This window comes from Raphanus sativus, chromosome 9 (genome assembly GCF_000801105.2).
Source record: "Raphanus sativus cultivar WK10039 chromosome 9, ASM80110v3, whole genome shotgun sequence".
NCBI lineage: Eukaryota > Viridiplantae > Streptophyta > Magnoliopsida > Brassicales > Brassicaceae > Raphanus > Raphanus sativus.
Window position 1 is genome coordinate 26,529,480 of NC_079519.1, and position 13,413 is coordinate 26,542,892.

General features: G+C 29.1%; 2 pseudogenes; one reads left to right on the forward strand and one right to left on the reverse strand.

Moving 5' to 3' along the window:
* Positions 1-1,293: 1,293 nt before the first annotated feature.
* On the reverse strand, positions 1,294-3,120 carry LOC108826492 (rho GDP-dissociation inhibitor 1-like; annotated as a pseudogene).
* Positions 3,121-10,304: 7,184 nt separating this feature from the next.
* On the forward strand, positions 10,305-13,335 carry LOC108826310 (putative disease resistance protein At1g63350; annotated as a pseudogene).
* Positions 13,336-13,413: the final 78 nt, after the last annotated feature.

Sequence of the window (13,413 nt, forward strand, 5' to 3'; positions counted from 1 at the left end):
TTTGATTTTGAAATCAGTGGATTCATCAAAGATTTTCAAATCCAATTTTTTTTCTAAATTCACTAAAATGTCAGAACCAATAACCCCCACTAAGTTATGTTTGGTGATTCAGATACTCCATTGGATATGGATACTTATTCGGGTATTGATTTTTTGGATTTTAAAAAATAGTTTTACTTGGGTATTACAAAAGAGCGGATTGAATTCCGGTCGGGCCTCTCGAATCCGAGTGAATTCAGGTTTTAACTAAAATTACCAAACTACTCAATTCAGTTAGAGTATTTTACATCTAAACTATTCAAACTTATCTAAAATCAACTGAAAACCAAAAATATTCAATATATATCATTCAATGGGTTATTTTTTTGTCCAAAAGTACCCTTATCGATACAATGTTATTTGAGTATTTTGTATCCAAAGCATCAGATTTTGAATTTTTCATTAATAATTAAAATTTAATATATAAAAAATATCTGTAATAATTAAATATATAAATAAATTTAAACATTTCCAACAAAAAGAGATTTTGTCAGTTAATTGTGACGAAACAGTTTATTTCCGATGTATTCGGTTGAGAAAATCTGACTGTACCATTTCGTCGAAAATATCAGACTGGAATATTTTGTTGGAATTTCCCGACAACAACCTTTCTGATGACATCAATGTTGTCAGGAGTAATTTTCAAAATCTTTTTTCTCAGAATAATTTTTGACAACCACAAAATTAGAAATTATTTCTGACGAGATATGACGACCAATTTTCACAGAAATATTTTTTGGTATTTCTTCGGATCCGTCGAAAAATTATCAGAATTTTTGGAAAGTTTCTGACGGAGTATTTTCAGACTAACTTCTCCGTTTAAATTTATCTGCTTTCTTGTAGTGCAAGAATCCCACCTTCAATCGTTTAGCCTATTGAGAGATCTAGAAAACCTAATCCAATGGTTAATATTAGGATATAAATATATTAGAATAAAAAATTTATCATTATCTATTGTATATTATTCCATATTAGTTTAGGAAATTAGATTGATTTATTATCTATATAAACTATGTATCTTGTAATATTATTTTCATGAGAGTCTAATATAATTTTTCCATAAATACTTTTGTGTTCTTTACTTTCTTGGGACACTGAAATGGAAACAATTTGTTTGCTTTGTGGTTATTATGGAGAATCCAGGGAAACGATTCTTTCACTTTCTAGTTAATTATTCCACCTATGCTTCAAATAACATTTCCCATACATACTCTACAAGATAGAAAGATCATGAGAGAAGTGAAGGGGAAATTAGACAAACACTCGTGCGATATATTTTATTCATGATCACTCAATCCAAAGCTAAATAAGTTTTCTAGTCGTTGTCAAAAAGAAAAAGTTTTCTAGTATGAGGTCAAATAATGTAAGGTAGAAAAAAAAAGGAATCTTATCAAAAGAGCTTTGGTCTGCATAGGTTTGGAATTAAGAAGGTGTTGAATTAGGTGGATCATTGCCAATTCTTGCGGATGTCGAAGGTGTAATTGATCTCCAAGTAGCACTTATTATCGTCATCAACGAACTGAAATATAGAATAAACTAAATAAGTAGCTTGGACACTAATCCTTAACAAAATAAATCATAGTTGCATTTTTTTTGAACGAAACATAGTTGCATTTTAAAATGCCTAGCTCACACTCATCAACTTTAGTGAAATATATACCTTCGTCCTTGCGGAATAGGATCCTCTAGCGAAAATACCTGACGGCGTCGTTTCTTCAGGCATTATATGTTGGTAAGGCTCAGCTTGAGGACTAAACGTCCCAAGCATTGCTTTCGTACTATCCACTGCGCCAACCAGAAAATACCGAAACTAAACAGATAACATCTTGAAAAGTATATTTAACAATATTTTTTTTTAAAAATACCCTTGACACCGGTTTTCCAAACGGTATTGTTATAGCGAAGGCCAGAAACGATATTGTTGGTGACACGGAAGTTGAAGACAAGTGTGTACTTGGATCCTTCCTTTATTGTGAACCAAGGACCTTTCGGGTTTGGCACTCCATCATCAGGTATTGTCAACACCATCTCCTCTCTGTCTGGAGACCTAACTGTCAAGTGTAGGATCTTTACTACAGGATCCGGTGTCTCTGCATTTCGTAGTTTCGTTTAGTGTGTTTTGATGTAGTAATTCAAGTGTTTCCCTTCTCAGAAATCATAGCATGTAGATGTGGACTATATGCCACTATATAATTTTAGCCGGGACTTGGGTAAGTCAAAATGTCATTTGATTTAACTAACATGCATGAAGCATCCCTCCCGTACATTAACATAATACTTTACTTGACTAATGAGATCAAAATAATATCCTTCTAAAGCTTACAACCAGCGTTAAATTATAAGATGTAAAACAGATTGTGGTTTTGGTTTACCTCCGACATCTTCAAAATCCACGACACCGATAAGCTGCTCCTTCCATCTCCTCAAGCTTTCATCATCCTATCAAATTTTCGCCAAAAAAGTAAAATAATTTAATAGAAAGATCGCTTGGTAATAGTTCCATTTATAACATATATTAACGTGTTTAAATGTACGATGTTCATACGTTAATATGCCATGATACGATTAATATAACTAAACTGTAATCACACCATTACTATCTATAAACTTATAGTTTAAATCCTCTCTATTAATAAGTTGAAAAATAGAAAGACCTTATCTTTCTCGAGCTGTTCTTTGAGAGCGATCATGGGGCCGAGTTCGGGCTTCCTCTCTTCGTCTTCTTCATCATCTTCTGTCGGAGACAAGGAGCTTTCACTGTTCATTCTGCTTAGCGTATTTTCTCTATCTGATGTTTCTCCTGAAGCTTCTCCTTTCTTCTTTTCATCTTCTAGACCCATATTGGTTCCTCCTACCAAAAGAATGCAAACAAAAAGAAAATATCCTCGTTGATCTAATCAGATCTTAATTAAAGCCAACCGTTGGATTCGAGCAAAACGCAAAGATGGCAATTGAAAGAGGGGGAGAGAAAGGGAGAGTCTAGGTAGTTTTTGTTGAGAAACGTTTATATTTGGAGCTTGAAGAAATGGTCATGCGGTGATCCTATTATTCTGTAAATCCCACTCAAAAAATCAAAATTTGCTAAATATGTACGAGTTTCACAATTTGCAAGTTGTATTGGTTACACGTTTTGAGGATGGTCTATTAGAGTTCCACATAGATGGATTGTCTAGGAATAACTGATGGATCTTAAAATCCACTCAGAAATTAGGGTTTATAATAGTGTATTTAAGAAATAATCTACGAAAAGAATGTTTATTGATAATCTTATACAAAAATATGTATATTATTGATCTTAAAAGCTTATAGCCTTATACGTACAATCGTGTTGATCCAAAGAGTATTAAAGAATAAATGAATACAAAGGTATTGGAAGTATAAGTTCTAACTAGATCTCGATCCGTGCGGTTGCGGGGATGTTAATCTTCATTTTGTTTACATAATATATGGTTTTTACTTTTAAAATGGTATATATTATAATTACATATATGTTTAATGCATTATACAAACATAAGTATGTTATCAACTGTCTTGTTTTTCATCAAATCAATATTTTAAAAAGTAACATGTTTTTGTATCTTATTTTATATATTTTTGTTTGCTGAATAAGTGTTTTATTTTTAAGTTCATCAACATATGTAAAATTTAGTAAATAGAAAATAATTTTTATTACCAAATACATTGTAACATTTCACAAAATTATAAAGTTCAACAATAATTATACTTATATCTTGTTTGATTATAATTAAAAAATAAATAATTAAACAATTAGTATTTGTTATTTTTAAAAGTGAACTATCAAATATCAAACAAATAAAATTGACATTTAAAAAAATTACATATTATGTATAATATTAAACATAAATTTAAAGTCTATATTTAATTTAAAGATTAAAAAGTAAAATGTATTTGCAAAAATATACAAATCATAACTATTTAAAGTATAGTATATAGTTTTCTTATTAATAGTGTATACCACTTAAATGTGACAATTTATTGGATCAATATAATATTCTTAGCCTAAACTAACATTGCATTTAAATTATGTTTAGCCTAATATACAATTATTGTAAGCCAAATTAATAATCTAACTGATTCCGGTTTTGTAGGAGTCAATGGTTATATAAGAAGTGATATATTATTAAGCCGTATTATCAATAATAAATGAATGATAACTGATTTCTATTGAGAATCTATTTTTAAAAAGATCACACATGAATTAAGGTTATAACTCCTGTTTTAATATATACGTATGACATGGGCTTCTTCTTAGCTATCCTTTTATAGATGTTGGGGCCCTTTTCCTTTGGTTCTTTTGCCCAATCTCGCTGAACTAGGATCTTCAATTTCCGTTTTTTTTTGGGCTATAGTGCAACACAAAAGAGAGTGCCAGCAGGTGGAGTTGGTGGGTTGGAGTCAGATGCTCATGATGTTTTCTTGCGTGTTAAGTGAATTTACTCTTTTAAATAAAAGGTTCAGTTGTATTATTTTTTTGATCGAATCCACAAGGAGCCTGGATACATAATAAACTCAATATAGTCACGATTAAATTAGGCTAGTAATTTAATAATGCAGTAAATAAAGTAAAGTAGTTGAACAAATAGTTGTTCAGTAAATTGATGAGTTGTTTGATGGAAGGATGGTTTGTTAGACTTAGAGTTCATTCAATCATTGATTGTAGAGATATAGAAACTAACGATGCGTGTAGGATATTCTAGAATGTGAACTTTCTAATATTCAGTTTCAAAAAAAAAAAAAAAACTTTCTAATATATAAATATCCAGTTGTTGCATGTGAGTCTAATAATTATCCAAGTCCAGTGTTCCAACTTGCGCTATTTGAACACGAAGTGACCGTCAATCGTTGCTACCTTTCTAGCGTCCATCAAATCGTTGCTACCTTTCTAGCGTTGATCGTTGCTATCTTTCTAGCGTCGATCGTTGCTCCTTTCTAGCATCGATGGTACTTGAATCGGGTTTAAGGTGCTATCCGAATGGTTCACTAAAATTTCTAGATCAACTATTGTTTGTTTCTAGCAGTCCTAGCTGAAATGAACTAATTCAGGTAACATACCATGTTGTCATATATGCCTAATTATCCTAAATTTGAGGTTATAATTAGCTACTCTAGAAGACAAGTAATAAAAACAATTCAATTGATGGATATCTCTAACACCTTAGCAATTCTATAATTTTTGTTAATCCTTCATTACCCTAATAATCCATAAAAACTCATCTATCAATAAAGATTCTTGTTATTCTAATATCTAAATCACAATCTCAAATCTACAATATTTTCTATAAAAAAGATAACTTTCCAGAAATTACATTTTAATAGTTTATTTTAAAAATGCAACATATCGATTAAAAATTCTAAAAGAATACTCATATATCAAAAAAAATTCTTGTTATCATAGTTTCTAAATCACAATCTCAAATATAGAGTAGTTTTCTATAAAAAATTACTTCTTTCTAAAATAGAAGTTTTTTAAAAAATATTAAAAATATAACATATCGATCAAAAATTCTTAAAGAATATTCATATATCAACGAAAACTCTTGTTATCCAAATTTCTAAATCACAATTCCAATTCTACAATATTTTCTCTATACAAAATGACATATTTCCATACATAACATTTATAAAAAAGTTTATTTACAAATACAACCTATTGATCAAAAATTCCTAAAGACTATTCATATCTTAACAAAATTCTTGTTATCCTAATTTCTAAATCACAATCTCAATTCCTCAGTAATTCTTTCTAAAAATGATAACTTTCCAAAATAGCATTATTAAAAGTTTTTTAAGAAATACAACTTTGATCAAAAATTATAAAAGAACACTCATATATATCAAATAAAAGTCTTGTTATTTTAATTTTTAAATCACAATCCCAATCTATAATATTTTCTTTATAAAAATGATAATTTTCCAAAAATTGCATTTTTAAAAGTTTTATTTTAAAAATACAACTTAGTGATAAACAATTCTTCAAGAATACTCATATATCACAAAATTATTTTATCCTAATTTCTAAATCCAAATCTCAATTCTACAATATTTTTTCTATAAAATGACAACTTTCCAAAAATTGCTTTTAAATATCTTTATAATTAAAAATCATTAATTGTTTATATACTTTAATAACATTGGGTAAGTCAGTAACTTTTATTTAAGGAAAGTGTGAAAAATAAATTTTAAAATTAATAAAATATTTTATGATTAGTTTAATGAAAACTATAGTTTATATTTAGATGTACTAACTTATATATGTAAGGATTCTAAAAAATCGTTCTGATGACGACACATGTTACATATCTAATGTTGTAATGATTATATTTTAATATATAAGAGACTACAATAACTATGTAATACAAGTATAACATTTAGTATAAATAAAAATAAAAATTGAAAATAAATATGTGCGCAACGGATCTGATTCTAGTTTTATTTAAAAATACAACCTATTGATAAAAAAACTCTTAAAGAATTCTCATCTATGAACAGTAATGTTTGTTATCATAATTTCTAAATCACCATACCAATTCTACAATATTTTCTATATAAAATGATAACTTTACATAAATAGAATAATCAAAGTTATATTTACAAATACAACTTATTGATAAAAAAATCTTAAAGAATATTCATATATCAATGAAAATTATTGTTATCGTAATTTCTAATCACAATCCCAAGTCTACAAATTCTCTATAAAAATGATAAATTTGCAAAAATAGCTTTTTAAAAAAAAACTATTTTAAAAACACAACTTATCAAAAAACAAATCTTCAAGAATACTCATCAATCAACAAAAATTCTTGTTTTCTTAATTTCTAAATCACAATCTCAATTCTTCAATGTTTCTCTTTAAAAATGATAATTTTCCATAAATAGCATTTTTCAAAACATTTGTTTTAAAAACAACAACTTATTGATAAAAAAATTCTTCAAGAATACTCATCCATCAAAAGAAAATATTGTTATCCTAATTTCTAAATCTCAATCCAAAATTTACAACATTGTCTCTATAAATATGACAACTTTCCAAAAATTGCATTTTAAATATTTTATTTAGAAATACAACCTATTGATCAAAATTTCTTTCAGAATTCTTATCTATGAACAATAATTTTTGTTATTATAATTTCTAAATCACAATCTAAATTCTACAATATTTTCTATATAAAATGATAACTTTCCATAAATGACATTTTCAAAATTATATTTACAAATACAACTTATTGATCAAAAATTCTTAAAGAATATTCATCTATCAATGAAAATTCTTGCTAACCTAATTTCTAAATGACAATCCCAATTCTACAACATTTTCTCTATAAAAAGACAACTTAAAAATAGTATTTTTAAAACAATTATGTAAAAAATACAACTTATGGATTAAAATTTCTTAAAGAATACAAATCAATCAACAAAGATTCTTGTTATCCTAATTTTTAAATCACAATCCAAAATCTTCAGTAAATTCTCTCTAAAAATGATAACTTTTCAAAATAGCATTTCTAATAGTTTATTTAAAAATGAAACATATCGATCAAAAATTCTTACAAAATATTCATCTATTAACGGAAACTCTTCTTATCCTAATTTAAAAATTACAATTCTAATTCTACAATATTTTCTCTAAAATGAAACATATCGATCAAAAATTCTTAGAAAATATTCATCTATCAACAAAAACTCTTGTTATCCTAATTTAAAAATCACAATTCCAATTCTACAATATTTTCTCTATAAAATGATAACTTTCCATAAATATCATTTTAAAAATTTTATTTTAAAAATACAACATAGTGATGAAAACTTCTATAGAATATTAATCTATCAACGAAAATTCTTGTTATCCTAGTTTCTAAATCACAATCCATCCAATAATTCTTTCTAAAAATGATAACTTTCCAAGATATCATTTTTATTTTTATTTTCAAAAAAGTCCAATATATTGATCAAAAATTCTAAGAGAATACTCATATATCAACAAAAATTCTTATTATCCTAATTTTTAAATCACAATCCTAATCTACAATATTTTCTCTATAAGGATATAACTTACCTAAAATAGCATTTTAAAAAAGTTCATTTAAAAAACTCCTTAAAGAATCAATCAACAAAAAATCTTGTTATAATTTATAAATCACAATCCCCGTTCTACAATATTTTATCTATAAAAATGATAACTTCCATAAATAGCATTTTCAATACATTTATTTGAAAAATTGCAACTTCGATAATTTTTTTAAAGAATATTCATCTATCAATGAAAGTTCTTGTTATCCTAATTTCTAAATCATAATCCCAAGTCAACAACATTATCTCTATAAAATGATAAATTTTCAAAAATAGATTTTTTAAAAAAAATATATTTTTTAAAATACAACTTATCCATAAAAAGTTCTTTAAGAATACTCATCTATTAACAAAAATTCTTGTTATCCTAATTTCTAAATCATTATCCCGATTTTACAATATTTCTTTTTAAAAATGATAACTTTCTATAAATAGCATTTTTCAAAAGAATTATTTTAAAAATACAACTTATTGATAAAAAAGTCTTCAAAATACTCATCTATCAAATTTTTTTTGTTATCTTAATTTCTAAATTGCAATCCCAAGTATACAATATTTTCTCTACAAAAATGACAACTTTTCAAAAATATCATTTTAAATACTTTATTTTAAAAATACAACCTATTGATCAGAAATTATTGAAGAATTCTCAGCTATGAAAAAATATTATTTTATCTTAAATTCTAAATCATAATCCGAATTCTACAATATTTTCTATATAAAATGATAACTTTCCATAAATAGCATTTTCAAAATTTAATTTTAAAAATACAACTTATTTATCAAAATTTCTTGAAGAATATTCATCTTTCAACGAAAATTCTTATTATCCTTATTTGTAAATGACAATCCCAAGTCTACAACATTTTCTCTAAAAAACGACAATTTCCAAAAATTACATTTTTAAAATTTTATTTTAAAAATACAAATTATGGATTAAAAATTCTTAAAGAATACAAATCAATCAACAAAGATTATTGTTATCCTAATTTTTAAATCACAATCATAAATCTTCAATAGTTCTCTCTAAAAATATAAAAATAGTTCTAAAAATAGCAGTTTTAATAGTTTATTTATAAAATGAAACATCTCGATCAAAAATTCTAAAAGAATACTCATCTATCAACAAAAAATCTTGTTATCCCAATTTCTAAATTAAAATCTCAAATCTACAGTATTAATTCTATATAAAATGATCACTTTCCAAAAATAAAATATTTATTTAAAAATATAATCTATCGAAAGTTTCTTAAAGAGTATTCATCTATCAACAAAAAAGTACACGTAAACAAAATGAAATAAACCATAGAGTTAAAGTTATAACATATATTCACTATGAAGGTATACCGACGAGTTCTGGTCAGTATATAGACAAAACAAATTATAGAACGATTAAAATATATAAGAAACTAATAAATTACGCATTCTACCATATATACACATTGAATCTGTTTTCTAAACTATTTAGATAACCAGAATGATTATTCTAAGTAAACGTAAGAAATAAAAAATGAAATAAAATAAAATATGATTTTATTTTCTTTTTTAAAGAAAAAAATATGATTTTAATATTTCTTTCAAAAAAATATACACATGTTCTTGTTTGTGTTTCTAATAGTGTTTATTTTTAATAAATATTAATATTTATAAAACTATTTTTCATTTAGAAAGCATGTCCAATATGACCAAAAAATCATATTGGGGACAATTGAAAGTTGAATGTATCACATTTTACCAAATAGACTTGTTGTTATACTTTTGATATAAACATTGTACTTCTAAGTTATGTTCATATGTCTATTTATAATTTGAGCAAACACTAATGGGTTTATTTTCATTTATTTATTATAGACAGTATATGAAAAGCTAATATAATTATTTACTTTTGTAAGTTCAAATCACCGTAAGTTCAAATTTGCAATATAATAAAATAGCAGTATACTAAAACCAAAAAGGAGTGAAAGGCATCAGCGTATAGTGATGCAAAATTTTCCACAAGATAGTGTTTTTAATTTCAATTATGCGAAGTAATTTTGGAAAAGTAACAAGATTAGGCAATGCCATTAATAAACTATCTCTGCTTTTTCTTTACAGAATGTTTTTATTTCTTTTTGTTTAAGAAAGTTCAAAAAGTGAACTTATGATAATTTTTGCCTATGCAGACAAGTTATTGCTCTTAATTCTCTGCATCATCTCTGTTGTGTTCGAATCAGTAAATTTCAAATACTCTCTTCCCTTTTTTTTCTTTCTCTCTATCTGTGTAAGACGGGAAACTGTTTCTCTGTCTCCATTACATGTGATCAATGCATGAACAAGATCTTTAAATGGGTAGACGTCAACGAGAGTTATATTCGTAATCTCCCTGAGAATCTTGTGTCTCTGGAGACAACAATAGAAGAGCTCAAGGCAAGACGAGATGATTTGTTAAGAAGGATCGCAAGAGAGGAGAACAGAGGTCTGCAAAGGCTAGCCGAAATTCAGGTATGGCTTAATAGAGTTGAGGCTATTGAAACCAGAGTCAAAAATATTCTCAGTGCTAGGAATGTTGAGCTTCAAAGCTTGTGTGTTTGTGGGTTTTGTTCGAAAAAATTAAGACAAAGCTATCGTTATGGAAAAAGTGTTTTCTTGATTTTGAGGGAGGTCGAGATTCTCAAATCTAGTGGCCATTTCGAAGTGATTGCCGAGCAACCTCAAGTACCTACGGTGGAGGAAAGACCTCTTCAGCAAACGATTATTGGTCAAGAAACAACATTTGATAATGCATGGAACCATCTTATGAAAGATGAAGTTGGTATGGTGGGTCTCTATGGAATGGATGGAGTAGGAAAAACAACTCTTCTTAAACAGATCAACAATAGGTTTAGTGATGAAAGGCATGGATTTGAGTTTGTGATTTGGGTTGTTGTCTCTAAAGAGTTAGAGATAGACAAGATTATAGATGAAATCGCTCAGAAAGTTCGTCTTGGTGGAGAGGAGTGGAAACACAAAGAGAGAAGCCAGAAGGCTGATGTCTTATACAATTTCTTAAGGAAAAGAAGATTTGTCTTGTTTCTGGATGATCTATGGGAGAAGGTGGATTTACCTGAGATTGGAGTCCCGATTCCAACTACTAAAAACCGATGCAAAGTAGCATTTACCACTCGTTCCCAGGAAGTTTGTGCACGCATGGGGGTTGAAAACCCAATGGAAATCAAATGCTTGGAGGAAAATGAGGCATTCGGTTTCTTCCAAAAGAAGGTTGGACAAACAACACTACAAAGCGATCCAGAGATTCCAAAACTTGCAAGAGTAGTTGCTAGAAAATGTCGTGGTTTACCATTAGCGCTCGATGTGGTAGGTGAGACAATGTCATGCAAAAGGACAAGGCACGAATGGCTTCATGCGATAGATGTTTTGACTTCATACGCTACAGAGTTTTCTGGCATGGAAGACAAGATCCTTCCTCTTTTGAAGTATAGCTACGATAGTCTTAAGGCAGACGATGTCAAATCGTGTTTTCTATTACTGCGCTTTATTTCCAGAAGATTATTCGATGCCTAAAGAAAAATTGATAGACTACTGGATATCCGAAGGGATAATAGATGGAAGCAAAGGTATAGAAAGGGCGGAGAACAAGGGTTATGAGATCATTGGTAGTCTTGTCCGTGCATCATTGTTGATGGAAGATGTTGATTGGTATGGAATGGATACTGTACATATGCATGATGTTGTTCATGAAATGGCCTTGTGGATCGCATCTTACCAACAAAAAAGATGCTTTCGTTGTGCATCCATTGTTCTATGGAATGCCAAAGGTTAAGAACTGGAGCGCTGTGAGAAGGATGTCATTGATGGGTAATAAAGCTCACAGTTTCGTCGGCGGTCCGGAATGTCCACAACTCACAACTTTGCTCCTGCAAAAAGGGAGGTTAGCAAAGTTTTCTAGTGGGTTCTTCAAGATGATGCCAAAGCTACTTGTTCTGGATCTATCAGATAATAAAAAGCTCTCCGAAACACCGGAAGGAATATCAAAGCTAGGTTCATTGAAATATCTCAACTTGTCCTATACTCCTATAAGTGAATTGCCTAAGGATCCACAAGAGTTGGAAAAGCTTATTCACTTGGATATAGCGGAAACACGACAACTTTTGAGTATCAAGTCTATATAATTTGAAAGTATTGAACTTATATCGTTCTGGGTTTTCTTGGGATCTCAAGACAGTGGAGGAGTTGGAGGCCTTGGAACATTTAGAAGTTCTAACCGCATCAGTCAGTGTTCGTCCACGTGTGGAGCAATTCCTGGGCTCTCAAAAATTAACTAGTTGTACAAGATCGCTAGACATCTGGAACAGCAATCAAGAACCATATGAAATAGCACTTCCAGTAACTATGGAGAAGCTTCGTGTTTTCTGCATGGAAAGCTGCACTATATCTGAGATAAAATTGGGAAGGATATGCATGAAAAGCAAGACGGTTTCTCCTCTGCACAACCCGAGTACTCCGTGCTTCTCCAGCATGTACAAAGTGTATATACTGGATTGTCACTGCTTGAAGGAATTGACGTTTCTCATGTTTGCTCCATCTCTTAAATTTCTTGTTGTTAGATACGCAAACCAACTTGAAGATATAATAAACAAACAGAAAGGCTGTGAAGGTGAAAAATCAGGGGTTGTTCCTTTTCCGAACCTGAATCGTCTTGTATTGGATAGTCTACCGAAGCTGAAGAATATCCATTGGAGTCCTCTACCCTTTCCATGCCTAAAGAGAATCGATGTCTTCCGATGTCCAAATCTGAGGAAGCTTCCACTACATTCAGGAAGTGGATTGCGTGGTGAAAAAGCATTCGTATTAAGATACACTGAGAAGGAATGGATTGATGGTATGGAATGGGAGGACAAAGCTACCAAAACCCACTTCTTACGTTACACCCTACAGGTCTGACATTCCTCCATTTTTTCTTTATTTGATTTTCAAATATATTTTTGTTTTTGTTTAGCTTTGACTTTTGAACTATTTCCATCCTTAATGCATCTCTTTTTGTGTGTGTTTGTTAGATTGATTACAGGCACAAGTTCTCTCGCAGGTATCTTATTCGAAGTTGAAATCCTTTTTGGGTTTCTTCCAAAAGGAAACTCTCTAGCTCTGAAGTTTCTCTCTATATATGTGTGTTGCTTTCTATGAGTTGTTTTTCTGATTTGCATCAACCTTTATTCTATGGTGTGTAGTTGATTGAGTGTCTACATTACGCTAACTGTATTTTCTACCTTAAAGAAATTCTCAAATGTGTTCAGCGAAGAGAAGTCT